A 13,397-nucleotide genomic window follows, 5' to 3' on the forward strand; every position below is an offset into this window, starting at 1 on the left:
AGTACCAAGCTCCCTGATAATAATACATCCTGAAGAAGTAAATCCTTTGCCGAAACCCGGTTTTGAACCAGGGACCTTCAGATCTTCAGTCTGACGCTCTCCCAACTGAGCTATTTCGGCAGGAAAGAGTTTTCCACTTTCCACACGTGGGCGGTTCACATGCATCCAGATGATCTGGGAGTATTAACTACGGACTGATCAAGCAATGAAATCACATCAGTGTAAACTTTATTAGAACATAGAAGACCCTTTTAGGCCCCAGACACATCAGCAATCCTTCAGTGTAGCCAGAGAGCTATGTTGTGGAATTGGCCTGATCAACATGCATCCAGATGATCTGGGAGTATTAACTACGGACTGATCAAGCAATGAAATCACATCAGTGTAAACTTTATTAGAACATAGAAGACCCTTTTAGGCCCCAGACACATCAGCAATCCTTCAGTGTAGCCAGAGAGCTATGTTGTGGAATTGGCCTGATCAACATGCATCCAGATGATCTGGGAGTATTAACTACGGACTGATCAAGCAATGAAATCACATCAGTGTAAACTTTATTAGAACATAGAAGACCCTTTTAGGCCCCAGGCACATCAGCAATCCTTCAGTGTAGCCAGAGAGCTATGTTGTGGAATTGGCCTGATCAACATGCATCCAGATGATCTGGGAGTATTAACTACGGACTGATCAACCAATGAAATCACATCAGTGTAAGCTTAATTAGAACATAGAAGACCCTTTTAGGCCCCAGACACATCAGCAATCCTTCAGTGTAGCCAGAGAGCTATGTTGTGGAATTGGCCTGATCAACATGCATCCAGATGATCTGGGAGTATTAACTACGGACTGATCAAGCAATGAAATCACATCAGTGTAAACTTTATTAGAACATAGAAGACCCTTTTAGGCCCCAGACACATCAGCAATCCTTCAGTGTAGCCAGAGAGCTATGTTGTGGAATTGGCCTGATCAACATGCATCCAGATGATCTGGGAGTATTAACTACGGACTGATCAAGCAATGAAATCACATCAGTGTAAACTTTATTAGAACATAGAAGACCCTTTTAGGCCCCAGACACATCAGCAATCCTTCAGTGTAGCCAGAGAGCTATGTTGTGGAATTGGCCTGATCAACATGCATCCAGATGATCTGGGAGTATTAACTACGGACTGATCAAGCAATGAAATCACATCAGTGTAAACTTTATTAGAACATAGAAGACCCTTTTAGGCCCCAGACACATCAGCAATCCTTCAGTGTAGCCAGAGAGCTATGTTGTGGAATTGGCCTGATCAACATGCATCCAGATGATCTGGGAGTATTAACTACGGACTGATCAACCAAAGAAATCACATCAGTGTAAGCTTCATTAGAACATAGAAGACCCTTTTAGGCCCCAGACACATCAGCAATCCTTCAGTGTAGCCAGAGAGCTATGTTGTGGAATTGGCCTGATCAACATGCATCCAGATGATCTGGGAGTATTAACTACGGACTGATCAAGCAATGAAATCACATCAGTGTAAACTTTATTAGAACATAGAAGACCCTTTTAGGCCCCAGACACATCAGCAATCCTTCAGTGTAGCCAGAGAGCTATGTTGTGGAATTGGCCTGATCAACATGCATCCAGATGATCTGGGAGTATTAACTACGGACTGATCAACCAAAGAAATCACATCAGTGTAAGCTTCATTAGAACATAGAAGACCCTTTTAGGCCCCAGACACATCAGCAATCCTTCAGTGTAGCCAGAGGGCTATGTCATTACCGGGGCTTTGTTCCTGTTACTGGTTTGCTAAAACATGTAAATATTGTTTTCTAGAAAGCAACAGCCGAAATGTAAAGCTTGTGGAATTGGCCTGATTAACATGCATCCAGATGATCTGGGAGTATTAACTACGGACTGATCAAGCAATGAAATCACATCAGTGTAAACTTTATTAGAACATAGAAGACCCTTTTAGGCCCGACACATCAGCAATCCTTCAGTGTAGCCAGAGAGCTATGTCATGACAGGGGCTTTGTTCCTGTTACTGGTTTGCTAAAACATGTCAATATTCTTTTCTAGAAAGCAACAGCTGAAATGTAAAGATTGTGGAATTGGCCTGATTAACATGCATCCAGATGATCTGGGAGTATTAACTACAGACTGATCAAGCAATGAAATCACATCAGTGTAAGCTTCATTAGAACATAAAAGACCTTTTTAGGCCACAGACACATCAGCAATTCTTCAGTGTAGCCAGAGAGCTATGACATGGAATTGGCCTGATTAACATGCATCCAGATGATCTAGAAGTATTAACTACGGACTGATCAAGCAATGAAATCACATCAGTGTAAGCTTCATTAGAACATAGAAGACCTTTTTAGGCCACAGACACATCAGCAATTCTTCAGTGTACCCAGAGAGCTATGTCATGACAGGGGCTTTGTTCCTGTTACTGGTTTGCTAAAACATGTCAATATTCTTTTCTAGAAAGCAACAGCTGAAATGTAAAGCTTGTGGAATTGGCCTGATTAACATGCATCCAGATGATCTGGGAGTATTAACTACGGACTGATCAAGCAATGAAATCACATCAGTGTAAGCTTCATTAGAACATAGAAGACCTTTTTAGGCCACAGACACATCAGCAATTCTTCAGTGTAGCCAGAGAGCTATGTCATGACAGGGGCTTTGTTCCTGTTACTGGTTTGCTAAAACATGTCAATATTCTTTTCTAGAAAGCAACAGCTGAAATGTAAAGCTTGTGGAATTGGCCTGATTAACATGCATCCAGATGATCTGGGAGTATGTTTGGGATATCAAATGTGAGGTGGTTTTCTCATTGTAGAAAAAACCAGACATTACAAGCTCACCTGCTTCCTGATATATTATGAAACTTTGCACTTATCTGGAAATCGCCTGATTTAAGGGTTGAGCACTCAAATACAGAGATTCCTAAGAAGTTGAGAGTTTTTTTTTTCTTCAGAGTACCAAGCTCCCTGATAATAATACATCCTGAAGAAGTAAATCCTTTGCCGAAACCCGGGTTTGAACCAAGGACCTTCAGATCTTCAGTCTGACGCTCTCCCAACTGAGCTATTTCGGCAGGAAAGACTTTACCACTTTCCATACGTGGGCGGTTCACATGCATCCAGATGACCTGGGAGTATTAACTACGGACTGATCAACCAATTAAATCACATCAGTGTAAACTTTATTAGAACATAGAAGACCCTTTTAGGCCCAACACATCAGCAATCCTTCAGTGTAGCCAGAGAGCTATGTCATGACAGGGGCTTTGTTCCTGTTACTGGTTTGCTAAAACATGTCAATATTCTTTTCTAGAAAGCAACAGCTGAAATGTAAAGCTTGTGGAATTGGCCTGATTAACATGCATCCAGATGATCTGGGAGTATTAACTACGGACTGATCAAGCAATGAAATCACATCAGTGTAAGCTTCATTAGAACATAGAAGACCTTTTTAGGCCACAGACACATCAGCAATTCTTCAGTGTAGCCAGAGAGCTATGTCATGACAGGGGCTTTGTTCCTGTTACTGGTTTGCTAAAACATGTCAATATTCTTTTCTAGAAAGCAACAGCTGAAATGTAAAGCTTGTGGAATTGGCCTGATTAACATGCATCCAGATGATCTGGGAGTATTAACTACGGACTGATCAAGCAATGAAATCACATCAGTGTAAGCTTCATTAGAACATAGAAGACCTTTTTAGGCCACAGACACATCAGCAATTCTTCAGTGTAGCCAGAGAGCTATGTCATGGAATTGGCCTGATCAACATGCATCCAGATGACCTGGGAGTATTAACTACGGACTGATCAACCAATGAAATCACATCAGTGTAAACTTTATTAGAACATAGAAGACCCTATTAGGCCCGACACATCAGCAATCCTTCAGTGTAGCCAGAGAGCTATGTCATGACAGGGGCTTTGTTCCTGTTACTGGTTTGCTAAAACATGTCAATATTCTTTTCTAGAAAGCAACAGCTGAAATGTAAAGATTGTGGAATTGGCCTGATTAACATGCATCCAGATGATCTGGGAGTATTAACTACAGACTGATCAAGCAATGAAATCACATCAGTGTAAGCTTCATTAGAACATAAAAGACCTTTTTAGGCCACAGACACATCAGCAATTCTTCAGTGTAGCCAGAGAGCTATGACATGGAATTGGCCTGATTAACATGCATCCAGATGATCTAGAAGTATTAACTACGGACTGATCAAGCAATGAAATCACATCAGTGTAAGCTTCATTAGAACATAGAAGACCTTTTTAGGCCACAGACACATCAGCAATTCTTCAGTGTAGCCAGAGAGCTATGTCATGACAGGGGCTTTGTTCCTGTTACTGGTTTGCTAAAACATGTCAATATTCTTTTCTAGAAAGCAACAGCTGAAATGTAAAGCTTGTGGAATTGGCCTGATTAACATGCATCCAGATGATCTGGGAGTATTAACTACGGACTGATCAAGCAATGAAATCACATCAGTGTAAGCTTCATTAGAACATAGAAGACCTTTTTAGGCCACAGACACATCAGCAATTCTTCAGTGTAGCCAGAGAGCTATGTCATGGAATTGGCCTGATCAACATGCATCCAGATGACCTGGGAGTATTAACTACGGACTGATCAACCAATGAAATCACATCAGTGTAAACTTTATTAGAACATAGAAGACCCTTTTAGGCCCGACACATCAGCAATCCTTCAGTGTAGCCAGAGAGCTATGTCATGACAGGGGCTTTGTTCCTGTTACTGGTTTGCTAAAACATGTCAATATTCTTTTCTAGAAAGCAACAGCTGAAATGTAAAGATTGTGGAATTGGCCTGATTAACATGCATCCAGATGATCTGGGAGTATTAACTACAGACTGATCAAGCAATGAAATCACATCAGTGTAAGCTTCATTAGAACATAAAAGACCTTTTTAGGCCACAGACACATCAGCAATTCTTCAGTGTAGCCAGAGAGCTATGACATGGAATTGGCCTGATTAACATGCATCCAGATGATCTAGAAGTATTAACTACGGACTGATCAAGCAATGAAATCACATCAGTGTAAGCTTCATTAGAACATAGAAGACCTTTTTAGGCCACAGACACATCAGCAATTCTTCAGTGTACCCAGAGAGCTATGTCATGACAGGGGCTTTGTTCCTGTTACTGGTTTGCTAAAACATGTCAATATTCTTTTCTAGAAAGCAACAGCTGAAATGTAAAGCTTGTGGAATTGGCCTGATTAACATGCATCCAGATGATCTGGGAGTATTAACTACGGACTGATCAAGCAATGAAATCACATCAGTGTAAGCTTCATTAGAACATAGAAGACCTTTTTAGGCCACAGACACATCAGCAATTCTTCAGTGTAGCCAGAGAGCTATGTCATGACAGGGGCTTTGTTCCTGTTACTGGTTTGCTAAAACATGTCAATATTATTTTCTAGAAAGCAACAGCTGAAATGTAAAGCTTGTGGAATTGGCCTGATTAACATGCATCCAGATGATCTGGGAGTATGTTTGGGATATCAAATGTGAGGTGGTTTTCTCATTGTAGAAAAAACCAGACATTACAAGCTCACCTGCTTCCTGATATATTATGAAACTTTGCACTTATCTGGAAATCGCCTGATTTAAGGGTTGAGCACTCAAATACAGAGATTCCTAAGAAGTTGAGAGTTTTTTTTTTCTTCAGAGTACCAAGCTCCCTGATAATAATACATCCTGAAGAAGTAAATCCTTTGCCGAAACCCGGGTTTGAACCAGGGACCTTCAGATCTTCAGTCTGACGCTCTCCCAACTGAGCTATTTCGGCAGGAAAGACTTTACCACTTTCCATACGTGGGCGGTTCACATGCATCCAGATGACCTGGGAGTATTAACTACGGACTGATCAACCAATTAAATCACATCAGTGTAAACTTTATTAGAACATAGAAGACCCTTTTAGGCCCAACACATCAGCAATCCTTCAGTGTAGCCAGAGAGCTATGTCATGACAGGGGCTTTGTTCCTGTTACTGGTTTGCTAAAACATGTCAATATTCTTTTCTAGAAAGCAACAGCTGAAATGTAAAGCTTGTGGAATTGGCCTGATTAACATGCATCCAGATGATCTGGGAGTATTAACTACGGACTGATCAAGCAATGAAATCACATCAGTGTAAGCTTCATTAGAACATAGAAGACCTTTTTAGGCCACAGACACATCAGCAATTCTTCAGTGTAGCCAGAGAGCTATGTCATGACAGGGGCTTTGTTCCTGTTACTGGTTTGCTAAAACATGTCAATATTCTTTTCTAGAAAGCAACAGCTGAAATGTAAAGCTTGTGGAATTGGCCTGATTAACATGCATCCAGATGATCTGGGAGTATTAACTACGGACTGATCAAGCAATGAAATCACATCAGTGTAAGCTTCATTAGAACATAGAAGACCTTTTTAGGCCACAGACACATCAGCAATTCTTCAGTGTAGCCAGAGAGCTATGTCATGGAATTGGCCTGATCAACATGCATCCAGATGACCTGGGAGTATTAACTACGGACTGATCAACCAATGAAATCACATCAGTGTAAACTTTATTAGAACATAGAAGACCCTATTAGGCCCGACACATCAGCAATCCTTCAGTGTAGCCAGAGAGCTATGTCATGACAGGGGCTTTGTTCCTGTTACTGGTTTGCTAAAACATGTCAATATTCTTTTCTAGAAAGCAACAGCTGAAATGTAAAGATTGTGGAATTGGCCTGATTAACATGCATCCAGATGATCTGGGAGTATTAACTACAGACTGATCAAGCAATGAAATCACATCAGTGTAAACTTTATTAGAACATAGAAGACCCTATTAGGCCCCAGACACATCAGCAATTCTTCAGTGTAGCCAGAGAGCTATGACATGGAATTGGCCTGATTAACATGCATCCAGATGATCTAGAAGTATTAACTACGGACTGATCAAGCAATGAAATCACATCAGTGTAAGCTTCATTAGAACATAGAAGACCTTTTTAGGCCACAGACACATCAGCAATTCTTCAGTGTAGCCAGAGAGCTATGTCATGACAGGGGCTTTGTTCCTGTTACTGGTTTGCTAAAACATGTCAATATTCTTTTCTAGAAAGCAACAGCTGAAATGTAAAGCTTGTGGAATTGGCCTGATTAACATGCATCCAGATGATCTGGGAGTATTAACTACGGACTGATCAAGCAATGAAATCACATCAGTGTAAGCTTCATTAGAACATAGAAGACCTTTTTAGGCCACAGACACATCAGCAATTCTTCAGTGTAGCCAGAGAGCTATGTCATGGAATTGGCCTGATCAACATGCATCCAGATGACCTGGGAGTATTAACTACGGACTGATCAACCAATGAAATCACATCAGTGTAAACTTTATTAGAACATAGAAGACCCTTTTAGGCCCGACACATCAGCAATCCTTCAGTGTAGCCAGAGAGCTATGTCATGACAGGGGCTTTGTTCCTGTTACTGGTTTGCTAAAACATGTCAATATTATTTTCTAGAAAGCAACAGCTGAAATGTAAAGCTTGTGGAATTGGCCTGATTAACATGCATCCAGATGATCTGGGAGTATTAACTACAGACTGATCAAGCAATGAAATCACATCAGTGTAAGCTTCATTAGAACATAAAAGACCTTTTTAGGCCACAGACACATCAGCAATTCTTCAGTGTAGCCAGAGAGCTATGACATGGAATTGGCCTGATTAACATGCATCCAGATGATCTGGGAGTATTAACTACGGACTGATCAAGCAATGAAATCACATCAGTGTAAGCTTCATTAGAACATAGAAGACCTTTTTAGGCCACAGACACATCAGCAATTCTTCAGTGTAGCCAGAGAGCCATGTCATGACAGGGGCTTTGTTCCTGTTACTGGTTTGCTAAAACATGTCAATATTCTTTTCTAGAAAGCAACAGCTGAAATGTAAAGCTTGTGGAATTGGCCTGATTAACATGCATCCAGATGATCTGGGAGTATTAACTACGGACTGATCAAGCAATGAAATCACATCAGTGTAAGCTTTATTAGAACATAGAAGACATTTTTAGGCCACAGACACATCAGCAATTCTTCAGTGTAGCTAGAGAGCTATGTCATGGAATTGGCCTGATCAACATGCATCCAGATGACCTGGGAGTATTAACTACGGACTGATCAACCAATGAAATCACATCAGTGTAAATTTTATTAGAACATAGAAGACCCTTTTAGGCCCGACACATCAGCAATCCTTCAGCGTAGCCAGAGAGCTATGTCATGACAGGGGCTTTGTTCCTGTTACTGGTTTGCTAAAACATGTCAATATTATTTTCTAGAAAGCAACAGCTGAAATGTAAAGCTTGTGGAATTGGCCTGATTAACATGCATCCAGATGATCTGGGAGTATTAACTACGGACTGATCAAGCAATGAAATCACATCAGTGTAAGCTTCATTAGAACATAGAAGACCTTTTTAGGCCACAGACACATCAGCAATTCTTCAGTGTAGCTAGAGAGCTATGTCATGGAATTGGCCTGATCAACATGCATCCAGATGATCTGGGAGTATTAACTACGGACTGATCAACCAATGAAATCACATCAGTGTAAACTTTATTAGAACATAGAAGACCCTTTTAGGCCCAACACATCAGCAATCCTTCAGTGTAGCCAGAGAGCTATGTCATGACAGGGGCTTTGTTCCTGTTACTGGTTTGCTAAAACATGTCAATATTCTTTTCTAGAAAGCAACAGCTGAAATGTAAAGCTTGTGGAATTGGCCTGATTAACATGCATCCAGATGATCTGGGAGTATTAACTACGGACTGATCAAGCAATGAAATCACATCAGTGTAAGCTTCATTAGAACATAGAAGACCTTTTTAGGCCACAGACACATAAGCAATTCTTCAGTGTAGCCAGAGAGCTATGTCATGACAGGGGCTTTGTTCCTGTTACTGGTTTGCTAAAACATTTCAATATTCTTTTCTAGAAAGCAACAGCTGAAATGTAAAGCTTGTGGAATTGGCCTGATTAACATGCATCCAGATGATCTGGGAGTATGTTTGGGATATCAAATGTGAGGTGGTTTTCTCATTGTAGAAAAAACCAGACATTACAAGCTCACCTGCTTCCTGATATTTTATGAAATTTTGCACTTATCTGGAAATCGCCTGATTTAAGGGTTGAGCACTCAAATACAGAGATTCCTAAGAAGTTGAGAGTTTTTTTTTTCTTCAGAGTACCAAGCTCCATGATAATAATACATCCTGAAGAAGTAGATCCTTTGCCGAAACCCAGGTTTGAACCAGGGACCGTCAGATCTTCAGTCTGACGCTCTCCCAACTGAGCTATTTCGGCAGGAAAGAGTTTTCCACTTTCCACACGTGGGCGGTTCGCATGCATCCAGATGATCTGGGAGTATTAACTACGGACTGATCAAGCAATGAAATCACATCAGTGTAAACTTTATTAGAACATAGAATACCCTTTTAGGCCCCAGACACATCAGCAATCCTTCAGTGTAGCCAGAGAGCTATGTTGTGGAATTGGCCTGATCAACATGCATCCAGATGATCTGGGAGTATTAACTACGGACTGATCAACCAATGAAATCACATCAGTGTAAATTTTATTAGAACATAGAAGACCCTTTTAGGTCCGACACATCAGCAATCCTTCAGCGTAGCCAGAGAGCTATGTCATGAAAGGGGCTTTGTTCCTGTTACTGGTTTGCTAAAACATGTCAATATTCTTTTCTAGAAAGCAACAGCTGAAATGTAAAGCTTGTGGAATTGGCCTGATTAACATGCATCCAGATGATCTGGGAGTATTAACTACGGACTGATCAAGCAATGAAATCACATCAGTTTAAGCTTTATTAGAACATAGAAGACCCTTTTAGGACCCAGACACATCAGCAACCCTTCAGTGTAGCCAGAGAGCTATGTCATGGAATTGGCCTGATCAACATGCATCCAGATGACCTGGGAGTATTAACTACGGACTGATCAACCAATGAAATCACATCAGTGTAAACTTTATTAGAACATAGAAGACCCTTTTAGGCCCGACACATCAGCAATCCTTCAGCGTAGCCAGAGAGCTATGTCATGACAGGGGCTTTGTTCCTGTTACTGGTTTGCTAAAACATGTCAATATTCTTTTCTAGAAAGCAACAGCTGAAATGTAAAGCTTGTGGAATTGGCCGGATTAACATGCATCCAGATGATCTGGGAGTATGTTTGGGATGTCAAATGTGAGGTGGTTTTCTCATTGTAGAAAAAACCGGACATTACAAGCTCACCTGCTTCCTGATATTTTATGAAACTTTGCACTTATCTGGAAATCGCCTGATTTAAGGGTTGAGCACTCAAATACAGAGATTCCTAAGAAGTTGAGAGTTTTTTTTTTTCTTCAGAGTACCAAGCTCCCTGATAATAATACATCCTGAAAAAGTAGATCCTTTGCCGAAACCCAGGTTTGAAACAGGGACCTTCAGATCTTTAGTCTGACGCTCTCCCAACTGAGCTATTTCAGCAGGAAAGAGTTTTCCACTTTCCACACGTGGGCGGTTCACATGCATCCAGATGATCTGGGAGTATTAACTACGGACTGATCAACCAATGAAATCACATCAGTGTAAATTTTATTAGAACATAGAAGACATTTTTAGGCCACAGACACATCAGCAATTCTTCAGTGTAGCTAGAGAGCTATGTCATGGAATTGGCCTGATCAACATGCATCCAGATGACCTGGGAGTATTAACTACGGACTGATCAACCAATGAAATCACATCAGTGTAAATTTTATTAGAACATAGAAGACCCTTTTAGGCCCGACACATCAGCAATCCTTCAGCGTAGCCAGAGAGCTATGTCATGACAGGGGCTTTGTTCCTGTTACTGGTTTGCTAAAACATGTCAATATTATTTTCTAGAAAGCAACAGCTGAAATGTAAAGCTTGTGGAATTGGCCTGATTAACATGCATCCAGATGATCTGGGAGTATTAACTACGGACTGATCAAGCAATGAAATCACATCAGTGTAAGCTTCATTAGAACATAGAAGACCTTTTTAGGCCACAGACATAAGCAATTCTTCAGTGTAGCCAGAGAGCTATGTCATGACAGGGGCTTTGTTCCTGTTACTGGTTTGCTAAAACATGTCAATATTCTTTTCTAGAAAGCAACAGCTGAAATGTAAAGCTTGTGGAATTGGCCTGATTAACATGCATCCAGATGATCTGGGAGTATGTTTGGGATATCAAATGTGAGGTGGTTTTCTCATTGTAGAAGAAACCAGACATTACAAGCTCACCTGCTTCCTGATATTTTATGAAATTTTGCACTTATCTGGAAATCGCCTGATTTAAGGGTTGAGCACTGAAATACAGAGATTCCTAAGAAGTTGAGAGTTTTTTTCTTTCTTTAGAGTACCAAGCTCCATGATAATAATACATCCTGAAGAAGTAGATCCTTTGCCGAAACCCGGGTTTGAACCAGGGACCGTCAGATCTTCAGTCTGACGCTCTCCCAACTGAGCTATTTCGGCAGGAAAGAGTTTTCCACTTTCCACACGTGGGCGGTTCGCATGCATCCAGATGATCTGGGAGTATTAACTACGGACTGATCAACCAATGAAATCACATCAGTGTAAATTTTATTAGAACATAGAAGACCCTTTTAGGCCCGACACATCAGCAATCCTTCAGCGTAGCCAGAGAGCTATGTCATGACAGGGGCTTTGTTCCTGTTACTGGTTTGCTAAAACATGTCAATATTATTTTCTAGAAAGCAACAGCTGAAATGTAAAGCTTGTGGAATTGGCCTGATTAACATGCATCCAGATGATCTGGGAGTATTAACTACGGACTGATCAAGCAATGAAATCACATCAGTGTAAGCTTCATTAGAACATAGAAGACCTTTTTAGGTCACAGACACATCAGCAATTCTTCAGTGTAGCTAGAGAGCTATGTCATGGAATTGGCCTGATCAACATGCATCCAGATGACCTGGGAGTATTAACTACGGACTGATCAACCAATGAAATCACATCAGTGTAAATTTTATTAGAACATAGAAGACCCTTTTAGGCCCGACACATCAGCAATCCTTCAGCGTAGCCAGAGAGCTATGTCATGACAGGGGCTTTGTTCCTGTTACTGGTTTGCTAAAACATGTCAATATTCTTTTCTAGAAAGCAACAGCTGAAATGTAAAGCTTGTGGAATTGGCCTGATTAACATGCATCCAGATGATCTGGGAGTATTAACTACGGACTGATCAAGCAATGAAATCACATCAGTGTAAGCTTCATTAGAACATAGAAGACCTTTTTAGGTCACAGACACATCAGCAATTCTTCAGTGTAGCTAGAGAGCTATGTCATGGAATTGGCCTGATCAACATGCATCCAGATGATCTGGGAGTATTAACTACGGACTGATCAAGCAATGAAATCACATCAGTGTAAGCTTCATTAGAACATAGAAGACCTTTTTAGGCCACAGACACATCAGCAATCCTTCAGTGTAGCCAGAGAGCTATGTCATGACAGGGGCTTTGTTCCTGTTACTGGTTTGCTAAAACATGTCAATATTCTTTTCTAGAAAGCAACAGCTGAAATGTAAAGCTTGTGGAATTGGCCTGATTAACATGCATCCAGATGATCTGGGAGTATTAACTACGGACTGATCAAGCAATGAAATCACATCAGTGTAAGCTTCATTAGAACATAGAAGACCTTTTTAGGCCACAGACACATCAGCAATTCTTCAGTGTAGCCAGAGAGCTATGTCATGACAGGGGCTTTGTTCCTGTTACTGGTTTGCTAAAACATGTCAATATTCTTTTCTAGAAAGCAACAGCTGAAATGTAAAGCTTGTGGAATTGGCCTGATTAACATGCATCCAGATGATCTGGGAGTATTAACTACGGACTGATCAAGCAATGAAATCACATCAGTTTAAGCTTTATTAGAATATAGAAGACCCTTTTAGGCCACAGACACATCAGCAATTTTTCAGTGTAGCCAGAGAGCTATGTCATGACAGGGGCTTTGTTCCTGTTACTGGTTTGCTAAAACATGTCAATATTCTTTTCTAGAAAGCAACAGCTGAAATGTAAAGCTTGTGGAATTGGCCTGATTAACATGCATCCAGATGATCTGGGAGTATTAACTACGGACTGATCAAGCAATGAAATCACATCAGTGTAAGCTTCATTAGAACATAGAAGACCTTTTTAGGCCACAGACATAAGCAATTCTTCAGTGTAGCCAGAGAGCTATGTCATGACAGGGGCTTTGTTCCTGTTACTGGTTTGCTAAAACATGTCAATATTCTT

At 40.7% G+C, this 13,397-nt stretch overlaps 6 non-coding genes across 6 annotated transcripts; all 6 read right to left on the bottom strand.

Moving 5' to 3' along the window:
• Nucleotides 1-47: 47 nt before the first annotated feature.
• trnaf-gaa lies at nucleotides 48-120 on the bottom strand. Its single transcript has one exon. It is a non-coding gene; the product is annotated as a tRNA-Phe (tRNA).
• A 2,908-nt stretch (nucleotides 121-3,028) lies between these two features.
• trnaf-gaa lies at nucleotides 3,029-3,101 on the bottom strand. Its single transcript has one exon. It is a non-coding gene; the product is annotated as a tRNA-Phe (tRNA).
• A 2,670-nt stretch (nucleotides 3,102-5,771) lies between these two features.
• trnaf-gaa lies at nucleotides 5,772-5,844 on the bottom strand. Its single transcript has one exon. It is a non-coding gene; the product is annotated as a tRNA-Phe (tRNA).
• Nucleotides 5,845-9,332: 3,488 nt separating this feature from the next.
• On the bottom strand, nucleotides 9,333-9,405 carry trnaf-gaa. The gene has a single exon. It is a non-coding gene; the product is annotated as a tRNA-Phe (tRNA).
• Nucleotides 9,406-10,512: 1,107 nt separating this feature from the next.
• On the bottom strand, nucleotides 10,513-10,585 carry trnaf-aaa. The gene has a single exon. It is a non-coding gene; the product is annotated as a tRNA-Phe (tRNA).
• A 944-nt stretch (nucleotides 10,586-11,529) lies between these two features.
• Nucleotides 11,530-11,602, bottom strand: trnaf-gaa. Its single transcript has one exon. It is a non-coding gene; the product is annotated as a tRNA-Phe (tRNA).
• Nucleotides 11,603-13,397: the final 1,795 nt, after the last annotated feature.

The sequence above is a fragment of the Girardinichthys multiradiatus genome, chromosome 23 (genome assembly GCF_021462225.1).
Source record: "Girardinichthys multiradiatus isolate DD_20200921_A chromosome 23, DD_fGirMul_XY1, whole genome shotgun sequence".
NCBI lineage: Eukaryota > Metazoa > Chordata > Actinopteri > Cyprinodontiformes > Goodeidae > Girardinichthys > Girardinichthys multiradiatus.